Below are 18885 nucleotides of genomic sequence, written 5' to 3' on the forward strand. Positions count from 1 at the left end.
TATTTGTTTTATAATCACAGATTTTTAGTACTATGAGAGGAGGGTTGTTATATAAAATCATAATATTCCTGAATCTGGAAAATGCCATAGGAAGTCAGATATTGTTTCACTTATGTAAGAGGGAAGAGGAGAAAGAAGAGGAAGTAGTTATAGGTATGACTTAGAAAGGAAGTGAAGGCAGGACCATAGAAGTGAGTAATAATGGGCAACATAAATAAGATACACACACACACACACATACACACACGTAGAGAGAGCGAGAGGGAGAGATAGTCAAACAACATTTGTGACCTTGGGAGAACTACAGCAGTTTCCACTGGAGGGGGATGGGGACACAATTCTGGTGGTGGGAATGGTGTGGAACTATCCATATTATAATTTTTAAATCACTGATAAAAATATTAAATAATAAAATAATCTGTTCCATTATTTATGCCTGGGAACCTTCCCTATTATCCCCTCCTCACCCCATCACCAAATGTACTTAGTCCTTCTGTTAGTGCTCCCAGAAGATCCATGTTCCTGGCCACTACACCCACCCTCAGCTGCTGTTCAAATGTCCTCGGTGCATTTCATTGTCATCATTTGATCCACATGCTCTTCAGCATTTCCCACTCTCATCTTGCTTCTCTCTCTTCCTTAGACGTGTCTCTCTCTGTCCCCTTCCCACCTCCTCCCATCTCAATAGAGTATTTACATCTAACCCCTATCTCAGGCTCAGCTTCTAAAAATCCTGACCTAAGACTCCAGCCCCTATGAGATGACTTCCTAATTGTATTTGGTTTTCTGGCTTCAACATCCTCTTAGAGGAAGCAGACATAGCCAGTTTACATTTACAGTTTTACTCCAGTATATGAATATATTTCTAATTCAGGATGTTAACAACCATTATGAATACAGGGCAATACTCTTTACAAAATTCTGCAGCAGTGACCTGCTAAACAAAACACCCAGAAAGATAAACAGGGAACTTGGAAGAGGGACAGCTTCCCAATGCTATTACTATAGAGAATTATTGCTAGTGTTATTAGTGCTAGGGATTGGAAGCAGCTGCAGCTCCAATATTATCAATTTTGCTAATTGTTGCTGATTATATTTTTAAAATTATACTAATAAGTAATATCCTATAAATAATCTTCTATCATAAGACCTTTCCATTTTATTATACTATAATAGGCTCATTGATGCTTAGTATGATGTGAATACTTGCTGACTCTGAAGACCTTTATTAGTACATGCGTATGTGTTCAATTTATCTTCTCAATTACACCTACATTAAAACCTGCGAAATTAAGTTTGCAAAATAGGTTTTGTGCATGCAGTGTAGTTCTGTGGCATGTAACCTCCTGCTCTATTGCATTTTCATTAATGACTCACGTTAACCTTCAGAACTAGCGTTAAGCAAATCAAGGCTGTTACAAGGCTCCTAGGAAGCTGCACAGCACCCTGCAGTCCCAGGACCAGACCAGATAGGAGCCAGGATTCAGAGCAACTTGAACACAAATCCCTGGCAGCTGCAGCCAGAAAGACAAAACACTGAACCCTCCTAGTGGAAACTGAACCGCTTTTCCAGCCCCATAACAAGATTCTTCTCTTTTCTGGAGAAAAGGAATTATGGTCACTTTTTGTACTTTTTCAAGGAAATACACCTTGTTTTGAAGTATCCAAATTATTAACAACTGGTAGAATTATTATGAAAGACAAATTAACCCATTCTTTGACTTGATAATCATCGAGACTGAATGTCTAGTGTCTATTTAGCTTATTAGTAAATAAAATGCCCAAATAAGAGAGATGAACTCTTCTGGAGAATAAGTTCAAAACAAAAGAGAGAACTCTGAACACATTATTAATTATTTACTTTAAAAAAATTATTTACTTTTTTATGTGGTGTGTGTGTTGAACACACACCACATAGAAAAAAAAAGTGAACTCAGGGCCTTAAGCACCAAGTAGCTTCCCAGGCCCTATTTATTTATATATTTACTTATTTTTGTTTAGAGAGAGGAGAGAGGGAGGGAGATATAGAGAAAGCAGACACTGTAGCAGTGTGCCACCATGCACCCAGCTCCCATATGGTGCGGGGGCTTAAGTATAGGTTTTTGTTTGTTCATTTATTTGTTTGTTTGTTTGTTTTAATTTCTTTATTGAGGAATTAATGTTTTACATTCGACAGTAAATACAGTAGTTTGTACATGCATAACATTTCCCATTTTTCCATATAACAGTAAAACTCCCAATAGGTCCTCTGTCATCCTCAGGCAGAAGTTGAAAAACAAGTTCAGAAAAGAAAACACAAGTAGGCAGTCGGGCTGTAGCGCAGCGGGTTAAGCGCAGGTGGCGCAAAGCACAAGGACTGGCATAAGGATTCTGGTTCGAGCCCCGGCTCCCCACCTGCAGGGGAGTCGCTTCACAAGCGGTGAAGCAGGTCTGCAGGTGTCTATCTTTCTCTCCTCCTCTCTGTCTTCCCTTCCTCTCTCCATTTCTCTCTGTCCTATCCAACAACGACAACAACAATAATAACTACAACAAGGGCAACAAAAGGGAATAAATAAATAAAATAAATATTTAAAAAATATTTCATGTATTTATTTAAAAAAAAAAAGAAAAAGAAAACACAAGTAGAACCTGAACCTGAAGCCCAGGTTTTTGTGCTTGCCAAGTTGCCTGCTCTACTTGGTAAGCTATCTCCAGACCCTCCATACTGTTATTTATTTTTTAATTTAAAATTTCTTTTTAAGGGGCCAGGCGGTGGTGCACCTGGTTAAATGCACACACTACAGTGCACAGGGACCCAGGCTCAAGCCCCTGGCTCCCACCTGCAGGAAGGAAACTAAATGAGTGGTAAAGTAGAGCTGTAGCTCTCTCTCTGTCTCTCCTTTTCTATCTTCCCCTTCCCTCTCAATTTCTCTCTGTCTCTATTCAATAATAAATAATAAAAATCCTTTTTTTTAATTCTTTTTAATCTGCCAGAGCACTACTCAACTCTGGCTTATAGTAGTGCTGGGGATTGAACCTGAGAGCTTCAAGTCTCAGGTGTGAAAGTCTCTAGTATAAATCGCTGTGCATTCTCACCAGCCCCGCACATACTATCATTTAAATAGAGGCAAACCCAGATTACTACAACACTTTATATGGTTTTAGTGAGCTGTAGCCACATTCTTCATTCAGAACACAAGTGTAACTGCCCATTCCCACCTCCACAATATGGCCAACCCATATTCCACTTCTCCTTCTGTTTACATGATGATTTCATTTAAATCAACTCATTTTTGCAGAAGTTCACTCCAAAAGGAAACTTTATGTCATAATGATAGATGAAGTTTAAGCATCATCTGCCACAATACAAGTGTAGACACAGCTTTTCATCAATTTGAATGCACACATTAAAAACAATTTTAACACCTCCAAAACTGGGCTGTGAATCAATGGCACCTTGCCATTATAACTGCTGACATGTGTATTGTTCTCAGTGTCACTTAAAATAATTATGTTTTACATATACAAGGTAAATAAATAAAACAGAGCAGGAGTAAGGAGTATCTGACCTAAGGGCCATCTGTGACCTGCAAAATCGTTTGACCTAACCCTGCCAATGCAATCAGCTTTATACTTTTCTTTCTTTCTTTCTTTCTTTCTTTCTTTCTTTCTTTCTTTCTTTCTTTCTTTCTTTCTTTCTTTCTTTTTTTCTTTCCTCCAGGGTTATTGCTAGGCTTGGTGCCTGCACCATGAATCCACCGCTCCTGGGGGCCATTTTTCCCCCCTTTTTGTTGTCCTTGTTGTTGTAGCCTCGTTGTGGTTATTATTATTGCCATTGTTGATGTTGTTCATTGTTGGATAGGACAGAGAGAAAATGGAGAGAGGAGGGGAAGACAGAGAGGGGGAGAAAGATAGACACCTGCAGACCTGCTCTACCGCCTGTGAAGCGACTCCCTGGTAGGTGGGGAGCCAGGCGCTCGAACTAGGATCCTTACGCGGGTCCTTGCGCTTTGCGCCACATGCTCTTAACCCACTGCGCCACCTCCCGACCCCCTCAATCAGCTTTTTCATGGTAACATTAAGTGATAATCAGTGTTTATTACTGTTATTTTAGATAAAGGCAAGCAAAGAATGAAAGAGATCATAACATCTACGTTTCCATTAGTGCAGTGCGGGTTGGGCTCAAACTTGGGTAGCACATATGACAAATCAGTGCACTGTCCAAGTGAGCTATTTCACAAGTGTTAAGTGGTTTTTTTTTTTTTTTTCTTTTTCCCAGAGCACTGCTTAGTTCTGGCTTATGGGGGATTGAAACTGGGACTTATCGGAGCCTCAGGCATGAGAGTGTTTGCATAACCATTATGCTATCTACCCCCACCAGTGCTTATTTTTCAAGTTGATAATTTTATATAGCATATGATATAAATACCCAAATAACCCTTGGTAGAAAAAAAAACTTTCCCCACTCCTGAAGTAGAATGAATTCCATAAAAACATAGTTATGAAGCTTTTTAAAATGAAAGGATACCAAGCAAAAATACCAAGCAAAGAGAGAATAAGTCAAATTGAATTATACAGCTGAAAATGAGTTTCTTATTTTGAAGAATAGAACTTTTTTTTTAAAGTTCACTAATGAAAGGACTAAGTATATTTGGTGATGGGGTGAGGAGGAGATGACAGAGAAGGTTTTCAGGTAAAAACACTTTATTTTTAAAAATATTTTTATTAGTGATTCAATATTAATTTACAAAATTATAAAATAGGGGTATAATTCCACACCATTCCCACCACTAGGGTTCTGTAATCCCATTTCTCTATTGGAAGCTACAATAGTTCTCCCAAGGTTGCAGATATGGGTTGATTATTATTTATATCTCTATCTACATCTAGATTGATATATATTCATTTTTCCCATGGTCCCATCTTCTCTTTCTTTCTAAGTCACAACTACACCTATTACTACTTCCAAATGTCCTTCCTTTTTTCTTCTTTTCTCTTTGGGTCCTGATGGAGTTGGAATTCAGAGCCCTCTGGTCATCTTCCCCTGTCATTTCTCCTCTGCTGGGAGTATGGACCAAAAATCTGGGGGAGTGAGGGGCGGTTAGAAGGTTGGAGTTCTGGCTTCTGTAATTGCTTCTCCACTCAACACAGGTGCTGGCAGTTCAATCCATACTCCCAGCCTGTTTCTATCTTTCCCTAGTGGTGTAGGGCTATGGAGAGGTGAGGTCCTGGGACACATTGGTGAGGTCATCTGCCCAGGGAAGTCAGGATGGAATCATGATAACATCTGCGACTTAGATGCTAAAAGGTGGTAAGATATAAAGCAGGATAAAATGATTAATGAACAGGAACTGAAAGGTAGAAATAGAGCAGATGAGAATAGGGATCTTAGGGTCGAAAGAAGTAAGGAAATCTGTTTTAGGTATTTTTCTAGTGGCCTATGACTTTAGTAGTCTTTGCTTGAGTTTGATAGCTAACATGGAGTTGGACAAAGATATGGTCTAGGAAGTTGGTGTCAGAGTTGAGAATAGGACTATAAAGTTGGATTAGGGGAGAAAGTAGCTCCTAAACTTGAAGAAAATCTGTGATCAAAATTAACTGTTTACCCCATCAACCTCACCCCAGGCCCATATATATTCATATTTAGCACAGGAGCCTGTGCAGCCCCTAAGTCCCTGTTAGTCTGAGCTCATAGTCACAGCTGAGAACATTCTAGGCTGCACTCATTTCAGGACCAGTCTTCCTTGAGAGCAAGGGTAAGATGACCTAGACATCTACTGAATAGGGAAGTCTCTACCATTGCTACTTGATAGGGAGGACAAGTTCCTGGAGGGCCCACAAGAGGGATTATGCTGACATTCCTGGTGGAAGTGATTGGTGATGGTAGAAAGAGGGATCTATTAGAAGTCTAGCCCCTGGGAGACAGGCGGTAGTGCAATGGGTTCAGCGCACATGGCATAAAGCTCAAGGACCAGTATAAGGATCCTGGTCCGAGCCCTTGGCTCCCCACCTGCAGGGGGTTGCTTCACAAGTGGTGACGCAGGTCTGCAGGCATCTTTCTCCCCGTCTTCCCCTCCTCTCTCCATTTCTGTCTGTCCTATTCATCAACAACAACAGCAAAGGCAACAATAACAACAAGAGCAACAAAAATGGGGAAAATGGCCTCCAGGGGCAGTGGATTCATAGTGCAGACACTGAGCCCGAGCAATAACCCTTGTGACAAAAAAAAAAAAAAAAAAAGTCTAGGTCCTTTATGTCTCTGTGTGGGAATGCAAGGAATCCCTAACTATGGTCCCAGATGATAGGGTGGTTTGGTATTGACCAAAAAGGAAGAATGGAACTTTTTGATCACTGTAGCTGGCATTCCTGATGGGCAATTTCAATGATGAAGATGTGCATCACTGAGATATTTTATATTAGCCCACACTAGAAACCGGAATCCATATGAGGATGTGGTTAGGTGCTCAAAATGTAGTTAGCTAGCTTACCTATTATATTTATATACTCTGCAAGTCCAGAAAGTGGCATTGCAATGTGCCCCTGGATAAAACACAGTGATGCCATGGATTCAGTGGGTGGGAGTCCCTTCTTATTTCTGACACCTGGGCATCTGTGCTCCTCATAGATATGGCTAAGGGCTTCAATATTTATTGTTCTGCCTGAGCAACTCCTAATAATCTCTGTGAAATGACAGGTTTTATGTGCAAAAATATACCTCAAGTGTATATAAATGTAAATGTAAGAGTATCAAAAGACATTTGTCTGAGTGTCACCTAAAAATAATTGTGTACCCAATGGAGCTTCTTGATCTTCCCATCAAAATATGAAATTGCTTAGGATTTTTTCAACAGGACTTATGTGATGGCATTAGACAAGGGCTCTAATCTCATCTAAAAAAATAATAGGTGAAATAAAGCAAACAGGATATTTAAGAACTTTGAGGAGACTTCACCTCTCATTCTGTCAAATATCTTGAAATGTATTCATATGCCTACATAAAACATAATGTTTATATTAACTTTTTAAAGTCTTAAGCTGCTACTGACAGGTTGACATGATGTTATATTTCAAACATTTTATTTATTTATTATTTTGGATAGAGACAGAGAGAAGTTGAGAGGCGAGGGGAGATAGAGAGGTAGACAGAGAGAGACATCTGTAGCCCTGCTTCACCACTTGTGAAACATCCCGCCTGCAGGTGGGGGAAGGGGCTTGAACCCGGGTCCTTGCACACTGTAACATATGTGCTCAAACAGGTGTGCCACTGCCTGGCCCCCATGATGCTACATTTTATAGGCATTCAACTAGGCACATTTATTTTGTTTTAAAATAAGTTAAAAGAAAAAAAAAAGGGCTGGGGGGGGGCAGGTATGTACCTCTGTTAGTCAGAAGAACTACCAGAGAGAAGGATTTGGCAGAGACAGGGACAGTTGGGTTACCACTTGATCCAGAGGGGTTAGGGAGTTAAGGAGGGCAATTAGAAGGCAAAGTCTGGACAATTCATTTATTTATTCTTCCATTCATTCATTCAAATGCCTACTATGTGCCAGGCACTGGCTTGGGTTCTGGATAGAAAGAGTTGAAAGAGATCAAAGAATTGATGTCTAGAGAACAAATAAAAACCAGTGATTATAGTTAGGCTTCAAAGTATTAGGGTTTATAGTCAAAGTATCAAGACCAAAGAACAAAGGTATGAGAGAGGCTTTAGATCATGTGGACATTCAAGGAAGCCTTCCAAAAGGAGTCATGCTCAAATGGTGTCTTGAAGTATAAAAAAAGTTGCTGAAGGTAGATTTATAAAAGGCACCAGTATAGAAGAAAGTGTGGTCCAAAGCCTAGATATGGGAAAAAAATAATTTCTCCCACCGGATGAGCTCCGCCTCCCCGCCTCCCCCCCCCCAAAAAAAAAAGAGGGAGTATTGTAGTGTATGGGAAAATTTCAGGAAAGCAAAAGTAGATGGGAAGAATATGGTCTTAGATTTGAATTTCCCACTGAGAGAGACCCAAAGGAGTTTAAAGCTAGAAAGAGCTGGAGTATATCTGTGTTTTATGTTGACTGATGCTAAGAAAAAGTAAAATTCTGTAACAAAACAAAACTCAAGAGCCTTGGCCAGAGTGCCAGACGGTCAGCAGAGAGATATCTGCATGGACATAAAGGATTTCAAGTATAACAGAGGGTATAGGTGTCTGCGCAAAAGGTCAGCAGGCCAGCATTGCGGATGTTAGTATTGGATGCATAAGCTATCACAGAAAAACCTCCAGGGGGAGACAGGGCTGTGAAAGGGAAAGCAGAGGAGCAGGAGTTATAGTTTCAGCGAAGGAATGACTGGGACGCCACCAGACCAGGGGCTGGCTTAACTGGTTGGGGGGAGGAGGGAATGGAAGGTCTCCCTTTCTTTCTAAGTCCTAAGATCAGTTTTGTATATAACTGATAAGTTATATAAGTTTATACTTACACTTATAAGTTTGTATAAGTATTTTGCACTTAAAAATACATTTGGATCATTCACAGAGCTGTGCAATACACTGAATCCCAAATGTTCACCACTCAGGCTGGGAAGATGGCATAATGTTTGTGCAAAAGACTTTTAGGCCTGAGGTTCCAGGTTCAATCTTCATCACCACCATAAGCCAGAGATGAGCAGTGACGTGGTCTGTCTGTCTGTCCCTCTCCTTAAAATAAAATATTTTTAAAAAGAGAGAGAGAAAAAAAAACAACAACTGCCACCACTCAACCCTGGCAGCAAGGAATCTCATTCCACTTATAGCCCTCCTCCACCCCCCCCACAAGATTAATTTGAAGCAAACAGTAGTAGACAGCAGTCCATTTTATTTTTTCCTCACCCAAACTAGTGTCAGATGTTGAATAGATGAATATTGTGGCTAATCAAGGAAAACAGTGAAAATTAAAAATATAAAAGCAATGCCTACTCTTTAATAAAGAGAAATTAAAAATAAGATAGTACAAACATGATTGTCAGTTCTCTGGAGAAAGGCAAAGGATAGACTATTTTGTAAATAATGCTAACCTGGTAAACACATTTACTAGTCAAATCGTATGACATGAATTAAACTAATGAGGTTAAGTATATGATTAGGAAACAAAAGGGAAATTAATTTTAAATGTGTAAATTGAAGCATCAAAGAAATAAGCTATGGATAGCTACTAGACTGAAAAGGAAATTCTCTGCAGAGAGGGTGGGCAGGCAGGCAGGCAGGCTGAGGAAGTGTATTTCCTCTGGTTGGAGCACAGCCTCACCCAGTTAAGAGATCAGCACCAATTCCTATTAGCAATTACCCCTGAGCACCTGGCCCAGCAAGACACTATTTCATCTCAGAATGTCACACATGCCTTTGATGAACCATCTTTGCTGCTGAAAGTGACCCCACGCCTTGCAGGTGATCACCTGATTATACCTGAACCTCATCCAGACCACACTAAACATCCAGCTCCCTGAGAAATGGAAGTAAGTGGACAGGATTCGAAGGAACAGAACAGAAAATCATCAGAGGAAAAGCTGATTTTAACATAAAGATCAAAAGAACCAAGCACTGGGAACTTGGCTCAGGGAGGATGCAGGGGGAAAATGAGTTATTTGAGGCATGTAAAGAGAGAAGCAAAATTTGAATATGGGGCTGGTGCACCAAGCACAGTAGATCATCTGGGTGGGTGATGACACAGGAAAGGAGCAGAGCTCACCAGGTGCAGCTTCATTCAATAGCAATAAACCCCCCCCCACACACACACACACACACACCATGCCCCTCTACAGGAAGCAAGTTTCCCTTCTAAGGCCATCCTGCATCATAAATGGGAATGTCTACTCTCTTCTCTCCACCGCCCACCCCATAATAAGATCTATTGACCTTATTCTGTCAACTATTTTCAGTTTGGTTTTGGTTTTAATTTTTTAATATTTATTTATTTATTTTCCCTTTTGTTGCCCTTTTTTTAATTATCGTTGTAGTTATTGTTATTTGTGGTTTTTTTTAGACAGAACAGAGAGAAATGGAGAGAGGAGGGGAAGACAGAGAAGTGGAGAGAAAGATAGACACCTGCAGACCTGCTTCACCACTTGTGAAGTGACTCCCCTGCACAGGTAGGGAGCCGGGGACTCAAACCGGGATCCTTACGCCAGTCCTTGCGCTTCATGCCACATGCGCTTAACCCTCTGTGCTACGGCTCCCAATTCCCTTATTTTGAGTTTTGACCAGTTTCTTTCAGAATATGGATCTTTATTGTTTGGATGGAGTTAAATTAACTTTTTAACTTTTATTTTATTTAATTAATTTTTTTTTTTTTTTTGCTTCCATGGTTATCTCCGGGGCTTGGTGCCAGCACTACGAATCCATGGCTCCTGGGGGCCATTTTCCTCATTTCTGTTGCCCTTGTTGTTGTTATTATTGTTGTTATTGATGTTATTGCTATCATTGTTGTTTGATAGGACAGAGAGAAATTGAGAGAGGAGGGGAAGACAGAGAGGGAGAGCGAAAGATAGACACACCTGCAAACCTGCTTCACTGCTTGTAAAGCAACCCCCCTACAGGTGGGGTACCGAGGCTCAAACCCAGGTCCTTATGCCAGTCCTTGCACTTGGTGCCATGTGCATTTAACCCACTGCTCTACCTACTGGCCCCAACTTTTTAAATTTTAAAACAGACAGGTACACAAAGGATATAAAAAGCACACTAGCACAGTTAAGGAATAACGATAAAGTGAACACCAGCAGTCACCACTTCTGCTCTTTAACTCAAGTTATTCTAGACATTTGAAGACCTCGGGATGGGGGTGTCCTACCCTGATCACATTTCTGTCTCTCCCTCCCACTCCCCCTCACAACACTCGCCTTTCACTATAGTTTGGTGATGATGTGTTGTGGGGACTGGAGCTCAGCTGCCTGGGCACCCATCTGTGCAATTAGGGGCCTGAGTGGCCTTGAACTGAGCTGTTCATCCTAGTAACAAAGTCACATGCATGTGTAAGTTCCTGATGTGACTCCTCTGAAGCAGTTTCCATGCCTCCCAGGGTCTTTTCCCTGACACCTCCTGCTGCCCCCCCCATTCCATGGTGTCTTTCAGATAAGACCCCATGGAGCCTACCCACTTCCTTTCATTCTGAAATGGTTTATTATCGTCATTAAATTCCAAGGCATATCAGTTCTCAGCAGCTCTCCCACTCCCAGGACAGCCCACATAAGAAACAATGGGACTAGCTTGTGCCCAGTGTGTGGATGGAGGTTGACAGGAAAAGCAAAATAACAGAGCTCAGACACTGGCCACCGAAACTGCAAATCAGGCTTCATACATAGATGAAGCACATCACAGCACCATAAAACTGGAAATGTCTGTTACTCTGCCATGTGGACAGTATTTTAGAAAAATGTTCCTTCAGTCCACCTTGGGCTCAGCTGAGGGCCTGGAGTTTCGGAGGGGGCACAATGGCTACTTGTCCCTCCCTTGGCCTTGACACCCTTTCCTGAGACTGGCAATTACCTGATTGGCTCAGAGCTACTCAGACTTTTGACTACTGCCCGGAAGTTTTGACCATGCACAGCTCCTCTGCAAATGCAGCATCCTGCAGACTGGCCCAGGTTTTGTGTGTGACACTCCAGGGCCACCTCTGCTGCCAGTTGCCAGCCCCTTCTGCTGCCCCCAGCTCCACACCAGCCAGGCTTTGCTATTTCTGGGAACTTGGCTAGACAGGTCAGGGCCTTCATCCCATGTGACCTCTCCCTGCTCATTAGCAATTCTAATTGGGAGGCCTGGGTGGTTATGAATTTTAAGTAAGTGAAAGGATCAAAGTTTATGGAGACAAGAGGCAGCCAGATTTAAGCTTTCTGATTTTGGTTCTCTTTTCTGGAAATAGCTTAAAGAGGCATGAAGTCATAGAGTAAGAGATCTGGAAATTTCTACTCAGCAAGTTTTTATTAGGTCTTTACAAACAGAAGACATACCATAAAGGCTGGGAAAGCCACTAGTATTTCTAAAATCCTGTGAAACTGGTAGCTCTCAGTGGAGACAGAGAGGATTAGAAACTACTATCTAAAAATTATTGCTATAATATCTAAAATCTCCTCTTCTCTCCCTAATTCTAAGAAGTCCAGGCTCTTGTGGACAGAATATATGACTTTTAACTAAAGCTGACTCTTGAGCTTTGAATGGACTTGGACTCATTTGTCTCCATTTTTATATCCTCCCTACCCACTCATCTAACAAAACTGATTGAGCATCTAATTAATGTCGAGTATAGCACTCAGCAATGGAGATCCTGAAAAACATTGTGGTACTGGTACTCTCCTTCAGCGCACGAAAGAGCCAACAGAGGGAGGTAGGGAAAGAAAAAGAGAAAGAAAGAGAGAGAGAGAGAGAGAGAGAGAAATGAAGGAAGGAAAGGAAGGCTGGTTATGCTTTTACAGAGCAGGCACTTTACCAAGGTGTGGCCAGCTTAATTTATGATTTTTTTTTTTTTGCACGCATGGGTATGTGTGCTTGTGTGTGTGTTGAGGGGGGAGGAGCGGTCCTATCTTCCATTTCTTCCTCTGTTTCACCTGAAATTGGAAGGGTGTGTGGGGGGGGTGAAAGTTGGGCCCCATCTACTCTTCTGCTGTTGTGATGAGGTGTCCCCAGTTCTCCTGTGGTGACCCGGAGGAGTCCTCTGACTCCCCACTCTATGGAGCCAGTCACACCCAGGTGACATCCTGTAGCCATTTCCCCCTCACTCAACCCAGGCCCAGATGGGAAGTGCTATTCTCCACAAGTCCCAGGACAGAGGTGGGAATGAGAGGGGTTACATGCAGCCATAGGTGAGAAGTGATAGCCTTGAGGACAGAGGTCATAAGTGAGGGAAGAGGGACCAGGCAGTGGTATACTCAGTTAAGAACACACATTACGGGAGTCGGGCTGTAGCGCAGTGGGTTAAGCGCAGGTGGTGCAAAGCACAAGGACCGGTATAAGCATCCCGGTTCGAACCCCGGCTCCCCACCTGCAGGGGAGTCGCTTCACAGGCGGTGAAGCAGGTCTGCAGGTGTCTATCTTTCTCTCCCCCTCTCTGTCTTCCCCTCCTCTCTCCGTTTCTCTCTGTCCTATCCAACAACGACGACAATAATAACTACAATAAAAAACAACAACAAGGGCAACAAAAAGGGAATTAATAAATAAAATAAAATATTTAAAAAAAAAACACACATTACTTGGGGGCTGGGCAGTAGCGCAGCGGGTTAAGCGCACATGGAACAAAGCGCAAGGGCCAGGCATAAGGATCTCAGTTCAAGCTCCGAGCTCCTCACCTACAGGGGGTCACTTTGCAAGCTGTGAAGCAGTTCTACAGGTGTCTATCTTTCTCTTCTCCTCTCTGTCTTCCCCTCCTCTCTCAATTTCTCTGTCCTATCCAACAACAACAACAGCTATGACAATAATAACAACTACAACAAGTGCAACAACAAGGGCAACAAAATGGGAAAAATAGCCTCCAGGAGCAGTGGATTCCTAGTGCAGGCCAAGAGCCCCAGTAATAACCCTGGAGGCAAAAGAAGGAGGAGGAGGAGGAGGAGGAGGAGGAGGAGAACAACAACAACAACACACATTACTATGCACAAGGACTCAGGTTTGAGGCACTGGTCCCCAGCTGCATGTGCCAAGCTTCATGATCTGTGAAGCATTGCTGCAGATGTCTTTCTCTCTCCCTCTCTCCTCCTTCCCCTTCCAAGTTCTCTTTGTCCTATAAAATGAAAAAACTGTCTGTTGGGATGGGTGGATTTTTTTGTGCAGGCACTGAGCCCCAGCAATAACCCTGCTGGCTATTTATCTCTTTTTGTCACCAGGGTTATCACTGGGGCTCGGTGCCTGCACAAAAAAATCCACTAATTCCAACAGACAGTTTTTTCATTTGAGGGGAGAGAAGGTTGAGGACATGTGTGTATGAAGTCGGGGTTGCCAAGTTACCTTTGTAGGGAGACTCAGAACCTGGGCACATTTGCTGGGCTTTGCTGCTTGTGCACAGTTAGTACCAGAATGCCTGCAATCTTGCCAAGAGAGCCTGGAGTTCATTCACTGCTCCTCTCTGTGCAGAATCAGTGTGCACTTGGTTACTTCACGCACGTGCGGTGAGTAGGTGCCTTTTTATAAAATGATATATGAGGGCTAATTCCCAGAGACCCCTCAGAGAAAGAGCACACACATTGCTATTCCTGAAGCATGTGTGGCTTTCTCTCTTGTTACAAGCCCCAGTCAAAGAAGCTGTCTTTTTGGCTTTCAGCAGTCGCCTGCAGTTAGAAAGCGTGAGGATGGAGACCTTTGGAAAGCTCTCCATAAAGCTGGGAAGAGGAGAGCTGCTGTAATTCCTGCCGCAAAGATTCCGTGCAATGAACAGAGTGGAAACAAGTGGATCTGAAACTGCCACACCTCTTGAGGGGGAAAAAAATCCATAACAGGTGTTGTGGAAAACAGTATTGTGCATTTATTTAGCAGTTTCTTTCTTACTGTTCAAAAAGATTCTTTCTCGTGAGTTAGAGAAAGAGGGAGTATATAGAAAGGTTAGATCAATACTCTAGCATAGACAATAGCTGGGACTGAACTTGGGACCTCATGTTTGTAAGCCTAAAGCTCTATCTCTGGGCTACCTCTTGGGCTGGTAGAAATACCCCTGGGGGTGGGGGGGCAGGGGCTGGGTGGTAGCGCAATGGGTTAAGTGCACATGGAGCAAAGCGCAAGGACCAGTGTAAGGATCCCAGTTTGAGCCTCTAGCTCCCCACCTATAGTGGGGTTGCTTTGCAAGTGGTGAAGCAGGTCTTTTTGTGTCTATCTTTCTCTCCTCTGTCTTCCCCTCCTCTCTCAATTTCTCTCTTTCCTAACCAACAACAACAGCTATAACAACTACAACAAGATGGGAAAAAATGGCCTCCAGGAGCAGTGAATTCATAGTGCAGGCACTGAGCCCCAGCGATAACCCTGGAGGCAAAAAAACAAAACAAAACACTCCTGGGTTCTTCATGTCCTCCCTGACAGCACATCATGTCCTCTCTGAGCAGGTAGGTGGTTTTCACTGTGCCCCGCTGATCCCTCCACCCCTTCTCTGTCTCTTAGATGCTCTACTCATCAGTGAGACCTTTTAAAGGTCACTGCTGACAGCCTACAGTATTCTAGCAGCTTTCTTTGACACTCAGAGACCTTGCTGTGACCTGACAGTCTATTCAGGATTCTCAGGAAGGACCAATAGGACAGATGGCAGGACAATCTTCTGGAAGTTCATCCTAGGCAGAGCACAGGGTAGGCATCCCTGGGCCCCACCCAATGTCACCAGGGCCCTGTCTTCAGCCCAGCTTTGCATATGAACCAAAGCTTGTGTATCTTCACACACCCTCAGCTGGAGCCCACACCAGCTAATAATCCCAGCAGGTCAATCTGACTCACTTGACCTGGCCTTTGCCACCTCCTACCTCAGGACCTTTGCATCGGCTACTGCTCTGTCCACTGCAGCACCCCAAGACACCTTGTTGGCCCCTTCTCTACATCATCTTCCTCAGGGAGGCCCTCTCTGACCCCCCACAATAGCTTTCCTCAGGATGCCTTTCTCTTTGGTTGTTCCCTGTTTCTTGTAGACTTGTGTTCATGGGAGCAACCTGCTGTGGTACCCCAGCGCCTGGGGATATGTTTTCATAAATATTCACTGCTCAGCTAAAATAGATGCCATAAAGTTATATATCACTTAATCATCCAATGAGTGGGAAGGAATAGATAATATCAAACTCATTTTGCAGAGCAAGAACAAGACACCAAAACCAAGTCTCACACTGAAATCAGTGACAGGGCGAGTCATGACTCAAAAGGCCAATGCCTATTTACTAGGCCACAGTGGCAGGTTTCAGCACAGCAGTTCAGTGGAGAGGCACTCCGAGACGAGAAGCATGCAGACCACGGCTCAGAACCAGCTGTGTCCCCTCATACATCCTTGGCACCGGCAGTGTCCACTGCCCAGCCTGGAGCACTCAATGGCTAGCAATCCCTGCAGGCCAACCTGTCACCCGAATTGGCCTCCTCTTTGGGGCCTGTTACATCACTCGTCTACAAGCCAGTCACATTCCATTTTACTTCACAGGTCTTTTATCTTCTCACTTTTGGTCCCAAAACTTTGAAAAATGATTTATTGTTCCAATGGAATAAATTTGAAAAACCTTCTGTCTTCTGATTGGTACTTAAAAAAAACCCCAATCGGGAGTCGGGCTGTAGCGCAGCGGGTTAAGCGCAGGTGGCGCAAAGCACAAGGACCGGCATAAGGATCCCAGTTCGAACCCCGGCTCCCCACCTGCAGGGGAGTCGCTTCACAGGCGGTGAAGCAGGTCTGCAGGTGTCTATCTTTCTCTCCTCCTCTCTGTCTTCCCCTCCTCTCTCCATTTCTCTCTGTCCTATCCAACAATGACAACAACAATAATAACCACAACAATAAAACAACAAGGGCAACAAAAGGGAATAAATAAATAAATAAATAAATAAAAACCCAATCTTGGAACAAGGCAGAGGTGGGTATATGGAGATCGGAAATCTCCCTTCTTGCACTAGGGATGCAGTCCAGGGGAGAGCTCCCTGCTTGGAGCACCAACCCAGCCCTTCACCAACCCAGCAGCTATTTGAAAATGTAGCTTGAGTTTAAACATCTGTTCACCAGCTCTGGAATAGTGGGAGAGCAAATATTCCTGAGTAAACCTGAGTTGGAACATCTTCTTAGAGGACAAGGACTCAAGACAAAAAATCATCCAGAGATCACTAGCTATTGGTCCAACAAGTCTACAGGAACCTAGATCCATTGTGATCACTGACACCCCACACACATCTCCGGGCTATTCCCTAGTCCTGTGCTTACTGTCATCCTTCCTACTGAACAGGTAGTAGAAGTGAAGACATCTGCACAATAGTCCACAGCCACTGTAAAAAGCAGAGTGGATTCTCAACGCCAGTGTCCTGACGGTGGTAATTCTTGATAGATCTGCTACTAGGTGACCTGCCATGACATTAGTTTAAGAGAATGCTGCTGTATGTACTAAGAATTATGCTTCCAATGGAATGTTCTGTTGCTCAAGTTGACTATTTCTAACTCAGGTGTGTGTGTGTGTGTGTGTGTGTGTGTGTGTTGGTGGTGGTGGTGGTGGTGGTGGTGATGGGGAGTGTTCGGTTTGAAATAACATCATGCATAGTGCAGAACCAGCAGCCAGTGAAGCCAACCTGCTTCTTCAATTTCTGACAGCAACACTGACTGCTCTGACAGACATCTGTGAGTTACAGGAAAGCAGCAGTGGGCTATGACTGACACACTTGTAAGGAGTGTCCTAGAACAACAACAAAGTTCCTTTCAAATGCTTGTTAAACTTACTGTTGGACAGACCATCATTAATAAAATTCTATTGTTCTTCTGTCACATGGGATATTTTTTCTTTTTTTATGGGATATTTTTATACCAAAAGAAAATAGTCAACTATTCTTGATGTCTCTGAATGTCAAAATAGGGAGGGTGGGTTTGTTTTAAAGACCTGGTTGATAATTAGAATAGGCTTCTAGGGGGAATCCAGTATCCTATGGAGGACAGCAAGGAGAGGACTGAGCTAGCTGGTTCTCTAGCAAAGCGTTTTCTGTTCTTAGAACCCATTTTCTCCCCAAAGAACAGTATCATTTCCTATGTCATGGAAAAGGAGAAAGAAATGGGGGAAAAATATGGGATGCTACTGGGTTACTGGGCTCTTGGTTCAGTAAACATAGGACATTATTATTTACCGTCTTTTTTTTGCCTCCAGGGTTATTGCTGGGACTTGGTGCCTACATTGCGAATCCACTGCTCCTGGAGGCTATTTTTTCCCTTTTGTTGCCCTTGCTGTTTTATTGTTTTTATTGTTATTATTATTGTTGTTGTTGGATAGGACAGAGAGAAATCAAGAGAGGAGGGAAAGACAGAGAGGGGGAAGACAGACAGACACCTGCAGACCTGCCTTCATTGCTTGTGAAGACCCTCTCTGTAGTTGGAGAGCCAGGGGCTCGAACCAGGATCCTTATGCCAGTTCTTGCACTTCGCACCATGTACACTTAACCCACTGTGCCACTGCCCAGCCCCCTATTTACTGCCTTAATTAACAGAGCTGAGTAACTTGGTTAAGTTTGTCATGACTGAAGGGACTGGAGATCCAACCTGGATGAACTGGATCGAAGTCTAATTCATCCCTCCACTTTATGGGAAGGTTCCTCCCATAAATAGTACTATGAATGCTGAATGAACCGAGGCACAGATAAATGAAAGGCTTTGCTATGCAATCAACTGAGTCACTGTGGGAAGTTTTCAGGAAGGCACACCTTATCTCTTTTTAAGTGCCTTGATTTAGCTCATAAAGGATCATCACAGGGTGTCGTTTTTAGAGACTCTCCAGCTCTGGGTATGTGATTTTGTTTTTCTTGGCAGCACTCATATTGGAAAGCAGTATAGCTGACACCACTTTCTGAATTTAGCTTGAAACAAACAGAGCGAAGTTATACCCACGCAACCTGCGGTCTTCCAACTCAGGAAGGGGAAGCTCAGTTAACTTTCTGGTTGGGACACTGGTGTTTCTGAATGGGAAAATCTTTTGTGATTATGAACACAACTTCTACTGGATGAGCAACCCTGTCACTGCCCACCCACTAGAATAAAAAGAGGGATCTTGGTATTAAGAAACCTTGTTGATGTAACAAACCCTTTGTTTCATGCCCCCCTCCCTCCACCACTACCACACACACACCTAGTCTTTAGTAAGCCAGTGGATAGAGCACCTAATTGTTAATAATAAAAAGAATTCTTCAGTGACCACTCAGAGGAATGGACATTTTCAAAGGCCTGAAGAATGTGAGGAATTTTAATCCAGCCCTCCTCATACCTCACCACTGTGGGAAACC

The 18885-nt window shown here is 43.1% G+C and overlaps 1 protein-coding gene across 1 annotated transcript in view; it reads right to left on the bottom strand.

Annotated features, from left to right (window-relative positions):
- SCHIP1 (schwannomin interacting protein 1) overlaps positions 1–18885 on the bottom strand; it is a 646656-nt gene that overhangs the window by 108689 nt on the left and 519082 nt on the right. The window lies entirely within an intron of this gene.

Source organism: Erinaceus europaeus, chromosome 9, assembly GCF_950295315.1.
Source record: "Erinaceus europaeus chromosome 9, mEriEur2.1, whole genome shotgun sequence".
Taxonomy (NCBI): Eukaryota; Metazoa; Chordata; class Mammalia; order Eulipotyphla; family Erinaceidae; genus Erinaceus; species Erinaceus europaeus.